Source organism: Embiotoca jacksoni, unplaced genomic scaffold, assembly GCF_022577435.1.
Source record: "Embiotoca jacksoni isolate LCO1_2020_lvr unplaced genomic scaffold, fEmbJac1.0.p SCAF_15, whole genome shotgun sequence".
NCBI lineage: Eukaryota > Metazoa > Chordata > Actinopteri > Embiotocidae > Embiotoca > Embiotoca jacksoni.
In genome coordinates this window covers 3,699,965-3,714,462 of record NW_027185285.1, presented here as the reverse complement: position 1 = coordinate 3,714,462, position 14,498 = coordinate 3,699,965, and the positions used below count along the sequence as shown (strand labels likewise).

General features: G+C 41.9%; 1 protein-coding gene across 2 annotated transcripts in view; it reads right to left on the bottom strand.

Moving 5' to 3' along the window:
- The window catches only part of adgrl1a (adhesion G protein-coupled receptor L1a), an 88,050-nt gene extending 73,903 nt beyond the window's left edge, over positions 1 to 14,147 (bottom strand). The window contains exons 1-2 of one of the 2 annotated variants that reach the window (XM_069148912.1): positions 13,406 to 14,147; positions 8,004 to 8,086 (exon numbers count right to left, since the gene is read on the bottom strand). The gene's annotated coding sequence lies outside the window, so the exon portion shown is untranslated. The remainder of the gene's footprint in view (positions 1 to 8,003; positions 8,087 to 13,405) is intronic. The other variant, XM_069148911.1, reaches the window with a different exon arrangement.
- Between the last annotated feature and the right edge of the window lie 351 nt (positions 14,148 to 14,498).

Here is a 14,498-nt window from a genome sequence, read left to right as displayed (position 1 = left end):
GAAAGCAAGAATAAATTATCTTGTTGCTCTCCAGTAACAGCTCCTCTCTAATCGAGCACTGGCATCGCTTAGTGTTCCTCTCCCTGTGAGAGTAAATATACTCGTCTATTACAGAAAACAAAATGGTTCCCACTTTCAGCGTGCCAAGAAGGTTGGGATTATTATTTAATAGAGTTTAATCTGAATTAAAAATATAAACCTTAATTTTGGTACCCCGATGATGACAAGAGGCAAGGATAGAAGACCCTCACTGAAGAATAACACAGCTCAAACCCACTGGCTATAATTACACAGAAGATCAAATTAGGTGTTCAAATGTAGCTGCATTTGTGTGCCAAAGATCCTGGAGAGATGCTCATCTCCTGGGCTCATCTAACATGATGTAGAAACGACAGGAGACTGACACATGGAGATAAATGTGCAAACACCATCCACCTACTTTTCCTATTTACATTCATTTCACATCCAACTCTAAATTCACATCCAATTTTACAGTCAGTTCACGTCCAAGCTGGCACTCAAATTCAGCCACTTGTGCATGCAGCCTGTATTCGCAGGTCAGTGTGGTTAAAGCTGACACTTTCTGTCAACACACCCATCACTAACCCCCATTACTCACTCACTCAATCTCTTCCATCATGCCTCACTCATTCATTTGCTTGCATCCGCACATGTGCACAGACGCCTCCGCAATCGGTGCGAACACACACACAAACACAGTCATCACCCACTTGTTTGCTTAGCAATTTGTTCATTTGCTCAGGGCCTTCACTTGTTCACAATACTCTCACCCACTCATCTGACATCCGTTCATTGTCCCAGCCACTTGTGCTTTCATCTGGTCCGCCGATCTCTGCCATCACTCCTCTGTCACATGCTCACGCTTGCTCTCATCCACTTGCTCCTTCTACTTCTTACCCATTGGTCCCTGTCTCTCTTCGTCTTTTGCTCGTCTCTGACACACACACTTGTCATCCAGTCTGTCCCTCTCCTTCATTAACCCCCTGGATGACACAGGCCCTCACCTCTCTGTTCATCCTCCATAACTCTCTCCTGCTAAGACTGCTGTCTCTCGCTCTGTATAGATTGCTTCCACTCATTCCAATATAAGAATTAAGAGCTCCTTTAACTGCTAATCAGGTTGTCATCCACGCAGCCAAAATCAGAGGCTTGATAAATAAAGGCTTGTCTCTGTTGGCTAGCGGCGCACTGTGTTTAAATAGGTGACACTGGAGTGCATTCTAAGCACACCGGATCGATGCCAGAACCCCTGGGGTCCCCTGAAACGGTGAACAGAGACAAAGCTTAGCGCTCGATAATAACGCAAGGATAGGCAGCTTGCTCCTTATTTTCAGAGGAACTCTCCCTGGGCTTGTTCGCCACTCGTCTCACTTTTTATTTTTGTCCTCTCATCACGACAGGCCTTTTCAACTCACCAGTTAGCTGAATTGAATAAACATAGAGACCCAAAACCTTTATTTTCGTACATTACACAGAAGGTTAAGCTGTTGCACTAAGGGAAGTGCATTAAAAAATACCAACAAAAACAACTTCTATTCCCAGTCAGCATGCTCTCTGCTGTCCAATCATCCCATCACATTCCAGGGCCAATTTGCTGCTATGCCTAATCTCTCCTCTGCAGTCAAACTGTTCGCCGTCACTTGAAATAGCATTTCACCGGCCCTCACTGTCACCCGCCATGCTGTATCACCAAATCTCACACTCTTGTCCATTAAAAAAATAATGAAAAAAAAAAAAATCCTCGACAGACACGTGCTGCCACTGACCCACGCCTACACAATACTGCAAAACAATGCCCCTCCTTAACTCTCCTCAGCACCCTACCTCATCTCACCTTGCATCCACTTACATTCCCTCCCGTGAAAGCTCTACACCCTGCGATGGCAATATAAAGGTCCACCTCTCCCTCTGTGGCTCTTTTCCCTCACTTTGATTTTCTGTCCATCAAGGGGGCGTGGATTAGTGCTCTCTTGTTTATCTGCTCGTCAGTTTTATCTATCTATCACTAAGCCATCCGCTGTGCAGCAGCGGCCTCAGCACTGCATTAATCCCCTATCAGCCAGCCAGCCATCCATCACCCTGCTGTCTATCACGTCAGATCCATCATCCGCCCATCTGCCTCGCACTGCCCATGCTCAGAGATGATCTCCTCAGAGAGGCCCACTGGCGAGTCAGAGGGTGAAGGGGACAGCAGGGCAGGGGGAAATTAGAGGGAAATGCTAAAACGGAAGACAGGGCAGAGGGAGCGAAGATTATACCCTGCTCTTCCTTCTCTCTGCCTCTGTCAGCTTGTGTCCTGCTGAAAGCCATCTCTCCATGTCACTACATGCTTATTAGATGTTGTGTTTGTTTCCTTGTAATTTGTTTGTTTTCCTCGTCTGCTAATTCTACCCAGTGGGAGAAGTGCCAGTGGAGGGACGAGGGTCATAAATCCCATAAAATCCCTGATGTAGTGAGAAAGCACGGTCCCTCCTTCTCCAGCATGTCGGAGCAAGGAAGGGATATTGTCTAAAGCCTCCAGGTTTAAAACAGCTCAATATCTGGGTTCATCAGGGGTCATTTGTATTTCCATCCATATCTGCTTGCATCGAAAGGTGATTGAGAGGAGAGAAGGTGAGTGTAGGGCAAACGTTAGCACACTCGCAGAGGAAGGGGAGTCCACACAGGTGCATGTAAGTGCAGGGCGCAGGGGCACGAGAGCGTAAACAGGCACATATTAAAAGAACCAGTGAGCACATAGACATTTAGGTCTGTAAACTGCAAATGGTAGGTGAGCAAACACATATGTGGGCTGAAGGACCGTAATTATTTAGACTAGACGACAAATAGAGTCTGTGAGGGCAGAACAAATTGTTTAGAGGTTAACAGGAAGAGCACAGAAAAAGAGGTTAATGCAGATGCTTTCAGACTCTTTGCTACAAAGAAACAAACATTCAGGTTTATGGAAAGAGGAATTTAAAAATGTAGTCCAGCAGCTTTTACAGAGACACAAAGAACTAGATCGGTGTGGAGCTGTTTGTTTAAATACGCTATCACCCGTTTATTGTGAGTAACCACCTCAAGGCGATTGATTATAGTTTGCAGTTACTTGATTTGCTCGGTAGACGGTGTTCACATGATTTGTCTGATGCAAAGCAGCCAAGCAAAGCGTGCTTTTAGCAGCACAAGGAAAATGTAGGGACATTGTGTCTGTTTTTGTTGTGATGATGAATTTACAGCGCCCCGTAACACAGGATCTGACATTCAAGTTGTAACACAAAAGACGCCCAGAAGAATGCCGTGCATTTTTTTTTCCTTGGTTCTCTGTCGCTAGCCGTGCCTCTGTTGTTGTTTTTTTTAAACAGAAACACTGCTTTGCAGAGACTAAAGAAAAATAAATTCGGAGTGGATGTGTAAACTAGAGTACAGCAAAAGATTGATTTTGAGGTCAGTGAACTGAGTTATCCATCCTTCAATTCTGGCTTTAATTCAGCTAAAATAACACATTCACAAGACAGCTTCCTGACTGTCTTAATCTGGTTATTATCAGTTTACTGATAATAACCAGATTAAGACATTCACATTACCTGGATGTCATTGTGGTATACAAAAAAAAAAAAAAAACATTCCATAGTATGAAAATGTTGTATATTACTGTCCTTGCGTGCCTTTAAATCCACAATCTACACAGTATAATCTACAGCTACGCTCCATCGCTGTTGTTGAAAACCTCCAACAATACAAACCACAATGAATTGCAACAATAATAGACTAATTCTTATAAAATGAAAACACCCCCCATCCCCTGAATTTTATTTGTCCATAAGCCCAAGGTTCACAGTATTTTTTTGTCGCACATGTTATTAAATAGTGTAATATAATGCGCAGCAGAAATGTCAATGGAATACAGAATGCTGCCCTTTGCATGTGTCTGAACTTGTATGGTAATTATGACCTGATCTGTGGTCCATGATGTCACATGATTAAATAAACACGTGGAGTAAGAGCTTTAATAACGACTGTATTACATTACATGGTTGAGTTTATCCTCCATTAATAACTAATAACCACTTTTCTCAATTGTTTTTTCTCTTTCAAGATAAATAGTAGCGTATACAATACCATGCAGTATTTGTGCTACAGTAGTGTTACATGGCAAGCCTGCAGAGATATATCAGTGGTAAACTTCCTAATGAGACAGTTATTTTTACTACCGTGTACTGCAGGAATGCATTAAGGACTGCAAACTGTCTTGTGAATAGAACTACGCTATAAACGCAGGCAACCAATTGATATCAGAGATTCGGTGTAACAACATCATTGGTGGTCCTCCATTACACATGCAATCGGTGGAAAGAGATGCGTGAAGCTTCTACCTTTATCCATAATGAGCCTAAACAAACATCTACAAACAAATGCTCTTCTTCCAGCGGCAGCCGAATCAGATGAGACAGCTGTCAGAAAGCATCCATATCCATCCTGAGTGAGCTCTAATTAGAGAGCCGCTCTCCCTCTTCTGGCCCTCTTTGACAGATACTTCTCAATCACCATACCGGAGCTGAACACTGCTCCAACCCTGCAATATACGAAGTGCAATTACAGCACATGCTACTGTTACACAATGACACCCCACACATGGCGCACATTCAAGCACAGTCTCATTACATTTATATCAAGTACTCGCAGTATGTGCTTGTTTGAATTTGTGCGTGCACCCATGTGCGCATCTGCATTAATGCTGAACGTGCATGTCATGTGTCATTTTATATATATAAAGTAGCAGCCTGCTACTGCATGTGCAGAAAATAAAAGGTGTAAATTTTAAATACTGGGTGATAGCTTCGGTCTATAAAAGATGCACAGCCAGTTACGCAAATACACAGAGCGAGAGAGACAGACAAATTTCAACACCTGCACGGCCTCATAAACACGTGCCTGAATTATTTTGTACACAGACTTAATCAGCTCCCAGACAAATAGCTGAATAAATACTGTAGATAACCAGATCAATATTATACACTCATTTGAGTTCACAGAGATGTCAAATTCCACATAGTTCCATAGTGCACTGATTAAACTGGCACCACATTAATTCAGTAAATCAATAAAACCAATCTGTCAAATAAATCAAGTCGCATGGATGACTGGAGCCAATTGGAGGGCAAGAACACATTAAAATTCCCTTGGTCCAACTGCATATCTATGTCAAGCAGGCAGCACACTGATTTTCTGTGTGGATTCCACAATTTGTTGAATGATTAATCCATGAAACAATAACCAGGGTGCCAAGAAGGCACATGGTAATTCTATAATGATCAAAGACTCAATTAAATCCTTTCCCATTCTGTTCCATAAATGCCTCTGTGGCTGGAGAAAATGTGTGTATGTGTGCTTTTGGTGGTCAGCTGATGTTATGGTGTGTGTGTGTGTGTGTGCGTGCGTGCGTGCGTGCGTGCGTGCGTGCGTGCGTGCGTGCGTGCGTGCGTGCGCGTGCGTGTGTGTGTGTGTGTGTCTGAGCGATGACCAGAGGTTAGGCTGTGGTCTAGCAAATATCTTCTGTGGTCAGAGGACGTACAACGTGTGGTTCATGTTCATTCTCTAATAGCACTATAGGAGCAAATGTGGTGTGATAGTGATCGTTACTGGTCCATAAGCACATTGTTATTATGATAGACAAGACAAGGTTTATTTTGATAGAAATATGTCTTTCACCATCTAATCAGATTTTATTTTATTTTACAAAATATTCCACATTTTTCTGTCCCGGTTTCAACTGAAAGTACTCAGTTGCTAAAAATTGCTGCACTGCAGTGTAGTTTTTAGAAACAAATTTAAAAAAAAAAAATCCCCAAACCACACAGGGTTTGCTGAGCATGCATGGTCCATTTCAGCAGCATCCTAATTCCACACCTGGCTGCTGGTTGTTGAGCAGTTTCACAGTAAAACACAAAGCTTATTCCACTTAGTGGCATAGGACATTACAGCATCAATCTTTGTAATGGGAAGATAAATCTTACACATGCATTGTCCTCATACCATCCATCCATCCATCCATCCATCCATCCATCCATCCATCCATCCATATACCGAAACAACAAAGCAGGTCGATTAGCAATGACTCCCACAACAACATACCACATAGGCATTTATAACACCCTCTATGGGACCAACATGCACTGATTCCTACGTAACAGAACAGCTCATTTGCCAAAGAGTATATGACCATTTCACAGTCCCGGCGACAGGTGTAACGGACCTTCATCGTCATAGTGACAATAATGAAGAAATCGTTAACGTTAGAGATTGATTTACACGCCAAAACTACTTTGTTAGGTTTAGGGGGGAAAAAAATCCTGGTTGGGTTGAAAACAAGTACATTTCTTAAGCAAGTTACTTTTGCAAGTTAAAATAAATCAATGCTGACTTGTTTTTACACGGGACGCAAACAGCGCTCTCCTGGGGGAAAGTCCTGAGTTTGATCCATCCAACTAACCATATCCATTTGAAACTACCCGACTTCGTCCTCAGCTCCTGTCGCAGTTACTATGAACACCAGAGGTCGCCTACATCAATTTTGGTCCCCCTTAAAGAATAGGCCAGTGTTATCCTTTTGATGTAAGGCTGGAAGAAAGACGTCAAATAAATGCTACTACTTTATATCCACTGGATGTGTCAATAAGCAGCTGTTTGTAATCACAATTATCAGCTTGAAAAGGTTTATATAATGTCAATGTTTAAATCGATTTTCTAAATTAATAAGTGCTTTTTTTAAAAATAGTAAGCTATGTAACTACTTTTAAACACCGATTCTTATGAACACCACTATTGTCTTGAATCCATAAACCACATACTGGGGATGTGAACCAGTGTCTGGTCACAAACCCACTTTCCCCTCAGCATTGGTCTCATTGCACTGTGTACTGTGTACCACACAGATTCATTTTGTCACATTTGCTCCAGGAGTACAACGGTGAACATTTTAAGACGGATGTTGTGGTGGACTGATTAAAAAAAAACAGCAGCAAAAAGGTTAATGCGCTGTTGCACTCATTCACTTTTCTGCACAGTGTCAGAGAGGTGAATCTATGATACCGCAAGTGTGGCTAGTATTTTTCAGTGGTTTGTGTCCATATGCGCAAAAGGAGCAGAGGCCATGAGGATTGGAGAGGCGCGGCCCAGGGTAGTCTCAGGTGAGACATGCATAGTCCCAATGTAATTATAATCCTTAATTAATCCACCCCGGATGCGCTAGCTCTCACTCCCTCTCAAAGTTCATTGCTCTAGGAGCTTCTTCCATCATAGTGCACTCCCCCCTCTGTCTTATCTGGCATGTGCCAACTGTATGTATAATGCTCTAGGTGTTTTTGCAGCTGTTTATGAATATACGTGCCCTTTCACACCTCTCTCTCTCTTTCTTTCTCGGAGCTCCATCTCCCCTCCCCCTCCCCACGTCTCTTTTTCATCTACCTGCTTCCCTCCAACTCCCTTCTTGGCAGACAGGAAAACAAGCAGCTTCTCTCGGTCGCGTGTTGTTACGTGGTGTTGCCTGTTCTCACAGCTCACAGCATGGAACACGGCGACGCACAAACACAAGCATGCTCACACCAGTCCAACACCATATACTCCGAGGGGAGTGCTGCTGACACAAATACGAGCACACAATAGCTGTCCTCTGTGGAATGACTCAGGTGAGTCTCAAGTGAAAATGGCTTGTTTATATACATGTCTCTCTTAATTCTACTGCCTAACTAAATGTGTTAATAGCAAAGACAATCCTGAGTAACTCCTGTAGTTATTGACTGTGAGGAGAAAGTGGCAGAAAGTGAGAAAGGGAATTGTGTAAATGGTGGTGTAATGAGGGAACATTGGAGTCCGGCAGCAGCAGATGAAGGGTCTGTACATGGCACTAAGCTGAAGGTAATGAGGATAAAGGTGTCAGTATTGACGCTGGTAGAATAGAAGCACCCGGTGTGAGGAGGAGTGACGACTACTGCTGCCATTACCACTCAGCCTCCCGCTCTGTCCATTTTGGTCAAGCCAATTAGAGGGGGCTCATCCGCCACTCCGGTCTCCGCCCTCCGTCAAGCTATCAGAAAAACATAAGGATTGATTGGACAAGCTATTAGGTCAATTGATCCCTGTTTACTTTCATCTGTGTGCTCCTCCCTTTTCAGATGGACAGGTTTTCTTATTCAAAGTTTCTTTCTTCTGCTCTACGGGGACTTTAGTTTTTGTATAAAAATCAGCACTCAATTTGTGTCAAAAGATTTCAAAAGGTGTATGAACACGTGTTTGTGTTGGCAACCTGTATGTCTATGCATATATTAGCATTCATACAATTCTCTGGGATTGCATCTGTGGTTTGCTACCAGTACAGAAGAACTGGAATGGATCTCAAGATGTTAAGAGCACCATTGCCATTATTCTGCACACCTTTGGCAGGAGCTGCCATAACTGATTCCCTAAAGTGCCAGACAACCCGCAGGGCAAAATTATACTGATTTGTGATCATTATTCTCAAGTGCCTTCAAATTCCTATCTTGGCAAAGGGCCTCGGAAAACCTATGAAATACATGTTAAGAAATGGAAACTGGCAAACAGAGTGAGCTTATAACGGGTATTTGAAGTTGCTTCTAACAACATTAATAGAAAAATCCAATAGGCTTAAAGGGTTATTAGAGCTGACGATTACTGTTGACCTGATAGCCAAGTGGTTATAGGATACATATCTCCTTGCACTACCTGTCACCACTGTGACTATTTAATAAAGACAGAAAATTACCAAAAAATATATATATCTTTTTTTTTTATTTTTTTAAAGCTGAGGTTAGAATTTGGTCATTGAAACTGCAGCGACACACACTTTTTAAAACACCAGAGTCCCCTACCCCCTGACAAATCTGTGGAAAACCGAATGAATTGCTGGTGAGGCTGATTGGTCACATTGATTGAGCATCACTGAGTCTTTTCACTGCTGTACACCAAGTTGTCTCTGAGTCGATAGACACAACCCAAATACACCAGGCACTCAATCCAATGTGTTGCTACATGGGCCAATCCAGCTAATTTAACACCCACTCCATTTATGAAAAAGAGTCCTCATCGATTTTCTCTGTTCATGTGCTCTTGTTGCTCCTGTTCATTTTCGCCATGCCGGCGCCTACACGTGCTCAAGGCTGGCTGCCTTGAATTGAATTAGTGTGTGGTGGGGTTCCTGTAAGATTGGCTTCTCAAAACCCACACCTTCAGACTTTCTTCAGATGTAGCAGAGACCACAGAACCGATAACCTGCAGTTACAGGCTGCTGCATGAGTGCAAGGCTACATTCACAGAAATCTCCACAGCACAAAGGCCGCGCGCTTCAAAATGGATGTATATTGCCCATCGCTTGTGCACCTCGCTGCCACAGCATAGACCGTTTCTGCTTGTTGCCCATTATGTACCTCTCCCCCCTTACTACTGCACGCTCTAACCTTCATCCTGTTCTTTTCCTCTCTTTCGCTCCTTGTCCCTTCATTTCCAATCCATTATTACATATTTATGCTCCCAAAATATAATCTAACATTTAAGGTGAAAACAGCCAACACATTACAAATAGCCTTAGAAAACACAATAAGGTATTTTTGATTGCAATAATTTGTCCAACAGCAGCTGTTTAAAACCATTTCCAGTATGTTTTGTTAGCAGTGGTAAAACACTGAACCACAATTACTGTCATTATAATCATAATGGCTTTCCTGTCAGGACAAGTCTTATCAGGCCGGTGAACACTGCAGGACTAGCACTGCCAGGTAAATAGAGCTGCCTACAAAGGGAAGGAGTGAGGACAAGCTACCTGGCACTGTACACAATAAAAGAGCTTCTAGGTCAGTCCTGAGAAAATCTACCCGACAGACGTAGCTTTTTGACGTAACAAAACGAGGCATAAAAGACTACTCGTTGCCCATGCACAAAGGGTACACGGGTACAAAGCACCTCTTGAGACAACTATAAAAATAGGCACGCATCCTATCCCTGCTACATCCATCACTGGATAGCTCAAACCTAATGAGATGAAATAGGCAGAAAAGAGTTTTCTTAGCACGTAGTGCAATGATGCTATAACAGACATTAGAATGATTTAGTGTGCTACGCTATTGGATAAATGAGATTATAAAAACAAAAGGTCAAAATTCACATCCAGATACAATTCAATCTTGCAAAGGTTTGTTTTCCATTCATTACAATTGCAAATAATCTTCAGAGTTACGATAAATCTAAAAGGACTTCGGGCATGATAATTCAAAATATATTCCCCTGTTCTATGGAGTCTGAGAGGCCAGGGACTGGCAGACTGGCATGCAGGGCTTGTAGTTCTAATCGGATATCATATCTGGGAAGCTTTCATCATCAAAAGGCAACGCTGAGATTAAGTTTATCAGCAGAATATACTGCAGAACCCCTGTAGAAGTCCTCTGTTGTGTATTGGCACTAAATATTCTCCAATAATTCCCTCCTGGAGATTGAACAAGCTTATAGTTGCAGCATGTGTGTACAGTAAAGTGTGTGTTGTAAAAGTGAGTGTGTTTGCAAAGACTACATAAGTACACAGCTGGATATAAACAATTGTAACGATTGAAAATGATTTGATGTTAAGTATAGACAGGGTCAATGCTTTTACGGAGTCAAAAAAAAGTCCCAAGGCTAAACGTTTTGTTCTGTGCAGCTAAATAGATTTAACTGAAGCATGTTTGTTCTGTTCACAACATTAAAAAAAATCTGCACTCGTTTTGACCGACGGTGGCTTTAAACTGCTCATTTTTATATTTATTATACTTTTGTTCATAACTCAAAAGATTGCTAAGTGACATTAGTTGTCTAATTTCCCTTTGAGATGAGGGACAAATTAGAAAATCATTTTAATCTCAAAAGAGAAAATATAACTACATCGTGGATTTATGAATTCTTTCAGACATCACATGTATTTTTGTTCCTCTGCCTTTTGAATTATGTCAATTTGCTACCCCAAAGCCCAATGCAACTGTACAATAATGTACTGTTATGCTGTTACTAAAAGCCACAGTCATTTTCATTTCACACCATCCTATGCGTGAAAAAGATGTCAATGTCCCTCACAGGTTAAGGATAAATCTCCGTGCAGTGTCAAAATAAACAATCGTTTTACTGGCATGTAGCATTCAATATGTGCTGCTGTGATTAATAGCCATGGGGTGAAGTGCGGGGGCATAAAAACATGTTAGTGTTACCATGAAACCAAAAGCTTTCAGCCTTCTTTCAAATTCAGTGAATGTTGATCTCAAAACCAGCATCGACACATTTACATTTAGCTGTCCTGAGAGAGTGAAACATCAGTGCTTTATCTTTCTGTTTATTTTCTATTAACATATTCATTTAGTCTTCCTTGTCAAAGAGTTGTAAGGGGCACATACGTATTCCACAAAAGAGAGACTAACAAAAATGCAAAAGGAATGTAAAATTACTCACTTTGGAACCTTAACACTCTTATTCTTATTCATAAAAAGAGTATGAGGTTTTGAGTGTGTGTGTGTGTGTGTGTGTGTGTGTGTGTGTGTGTGTGTGTGTGTGTGTGTGTGTGTGTGTGTGCGTGCGTGCGTGCGTGTGTGTGTGTGTGTGTTTGAGTTTGCACAACTCCACGCATGCATCTACACACAGACTGTAAATGAAAGAGAGTCTGTGCATTTCTTGTGTCGTGTTAATGTGCATTCAGCACACACTCTGTAAAACCGAATGCATTGAATAAATATAAATAATCCTACTTTTTCAGTGCAAAGATCAAAAGTATTTCCTTCAAAACTACTTTCAACAGAATAATACGGTCATTAAATCCTGACCACAGCATCACAGAGCCTCCAGAAAATCACAGAGAAATAAATCGAATTATGATTAGTGACTTTTTAAATGTTTGACGATCATTAATGCCATGTTAATATATGACTATTATTCAACCATTGAAAGTCGGGAATAATTTTTCTGATGGTGATGTGACACACAGACAAGGGGGAAATAAATCCTTCTGTCTTCCTGAGAAGTGTGTTTGGCAGTAAACCAATTCCAAGTCTGGCTTCTTGAATGGCCAGATAACGCAATCAGACAGTTGCAATATTGCTGTTTTACCACCTGAAGAATCTGAATTTCATTCAGCCCCTTCAGAATAGTAGACATGCCAATTTTTCCCCAAGAATTGGCAGGACAAACACAATGCACCCCCAGTGAAATGAGGAAAAGGCTTACCAGCTGAAAATAACTGTTTTCGGGCTATGCCTCCTCAGGTTCAGTTTTATCATAATAACACACAAAGACAAAATGTTTAATTTCATCCATCATAACTACAATACAGTCTGTTGATGCTTTTTTATTAGATGTTTTATTATTAAATTGGGAATTAGATCAGCAGTAACATTATAATGGCGGCTCAGTTTTTAGGGATATGAACTCCTAAACATGACGGGGTCACATTCGATTAAATGTGGATGCATGAGGATATTTTTCCTGGTGTGGATTTATGCAGCAGGGAGGTGATAGTAGGACATCAACCTCTCAGGATGCCATTTGTATACATTATCTAATTTAAATTTGGAGGGACTTGTCATTTAGTTGGGGACACCCTGACACATTCTTTAAGGACTCCTGGGGCTCCCCAGACCTGTATGAGAGCAGCTGGCCCATAGGTACTGATTTGAGGTACAGGATTAATGTTGTAGTCTTGGACATGGGGGACTGGACACAGTAGTTCACTTTGAGGCTGTACACTTTGCTCTGATGTGTTTATTCCAATTGTCAATGAACTACTTAATTTGTTCTTCTCTAGGAAACAACTTGTGCTCTGCTCAGGTAAAGAAAATACAGAGAAAACAATGATGGAGATGTTTACTAAAGTCACTTGTGTAGCTATTACAGGATGTCTCTTTTTCTTTGATAAACACTTGTGGGTTATTTAACACACTCAGAATTTGCTTCTAGTTTTGCCATTGTCAACTAAAAATCCTGAATTACACCACTTCGCTTTTACAGGACAAGCAAACTGTCGTTTCCAAGCTCACAGACTGTATGTATTAATTAAAATTGCCAAAATCAGTTAGTGTGCAGGCCACGGTGCAATGCATATGGGCCCACAAACGGGAGTCCTTCACAGATTCGACTAAATTTAGAGCATCCAGCACGCATTTTAAATATGAAGCGACTGCTGTTGACGCACCGTAAACATGAACTCCGCATCCCTCAAATCATAAAATATTAAATATATAAATCGGATTACACGCGTGAACACCTCAAGCAGGCTGATAGCCTACGTGAAGCCCGGCTGGTGCACATTACTATTATAGTCGTACTGGTATCACATGTATTAAGAACACAGGCTACAGTAAAAACTGTGCGTCGGTCTTACCTTGATTCCTCCAATCTCCTTGATTGCTCAGTGTGTCTCATTCATTCTCGTTTCTCTCCTCTTGCCTCCTGCTCCTTTTCTCCCCCGCTGGTTATCACTCGTTTTCTCCTCTCTGGTACTGTCTTCGTGTGGATGCATAAGAATTAAAAATTAATAGCCTGCTATCTTAAAGACGAACCTACAAAAAAACAGGAGAGGGAAAAATCCACCCCACTAAAAATGCGAAAAGGCAGAGGGGGAAAATCCTCACGGACAGAGCAGATTCTCACGGAAATGCGCCCGTGTGGGCATCAAAATAAATAACAGCGACGACACCATTGTCCAGGTTAAAAACAACATGCGATTAACTAAAACGCTGAGGATGACCGAGTGTTAAACTAAACTCGTGGAATATGAACGAAATCTAAGTTGTAATCGTGTTGTCCGTCCGTCGCTGCTTAGATGGTGAGCAAATGTGCCACCGTCGCAAAACGTCTGCGTAAGGCAAATCAGACTCTTGAATGTCTGATGTGTTTCTGTTCACGCTTTCCCCCCCCCCCCTCAAACTGTACGCTTCACCTTCACGCAGCTCTACGCTTTGAAATCACCCGTTAGAATTAGAATAGTCTACACAGGCCAAATGGGGTTATCTTGTGCGTCCTGACGCACCGAGCGGATCACTCGTCTCTAGTTTCCCTCTTTGTCGGCAGGCAGCAGCGCACACTCTCATCAGGACCATTCACACGGTATTTTCAACCTCTGCAGTTCTATATCAGGCCTATTACAACCGAGCGCATTCGTCATTGCCTTTCACATACAGTTTGGTGACCTAAAGACAGTTTCAAGACACTTTTTATAACCTAGGTTGGCTCAAGGCAGGAAAATGTACCACTCCTGCCCGCCCACTAGTTAAATTGCTTTCTTGGTATAACACTAGCACCTTTTTTTTTATTTTTTTATTTTCAAAATGCCTCACCCACGTGGTTTCCCAAGGTGGGGTTCGAGAACCAACAGAGGTCCGCCAAATGGTCGTCTGTGACTGTTCTGCTAAGTTATAGGTGTAGTTTAATAGCACAAGTGTAATTCTACAGAAGCACCTGCTTTAAAAAAACAA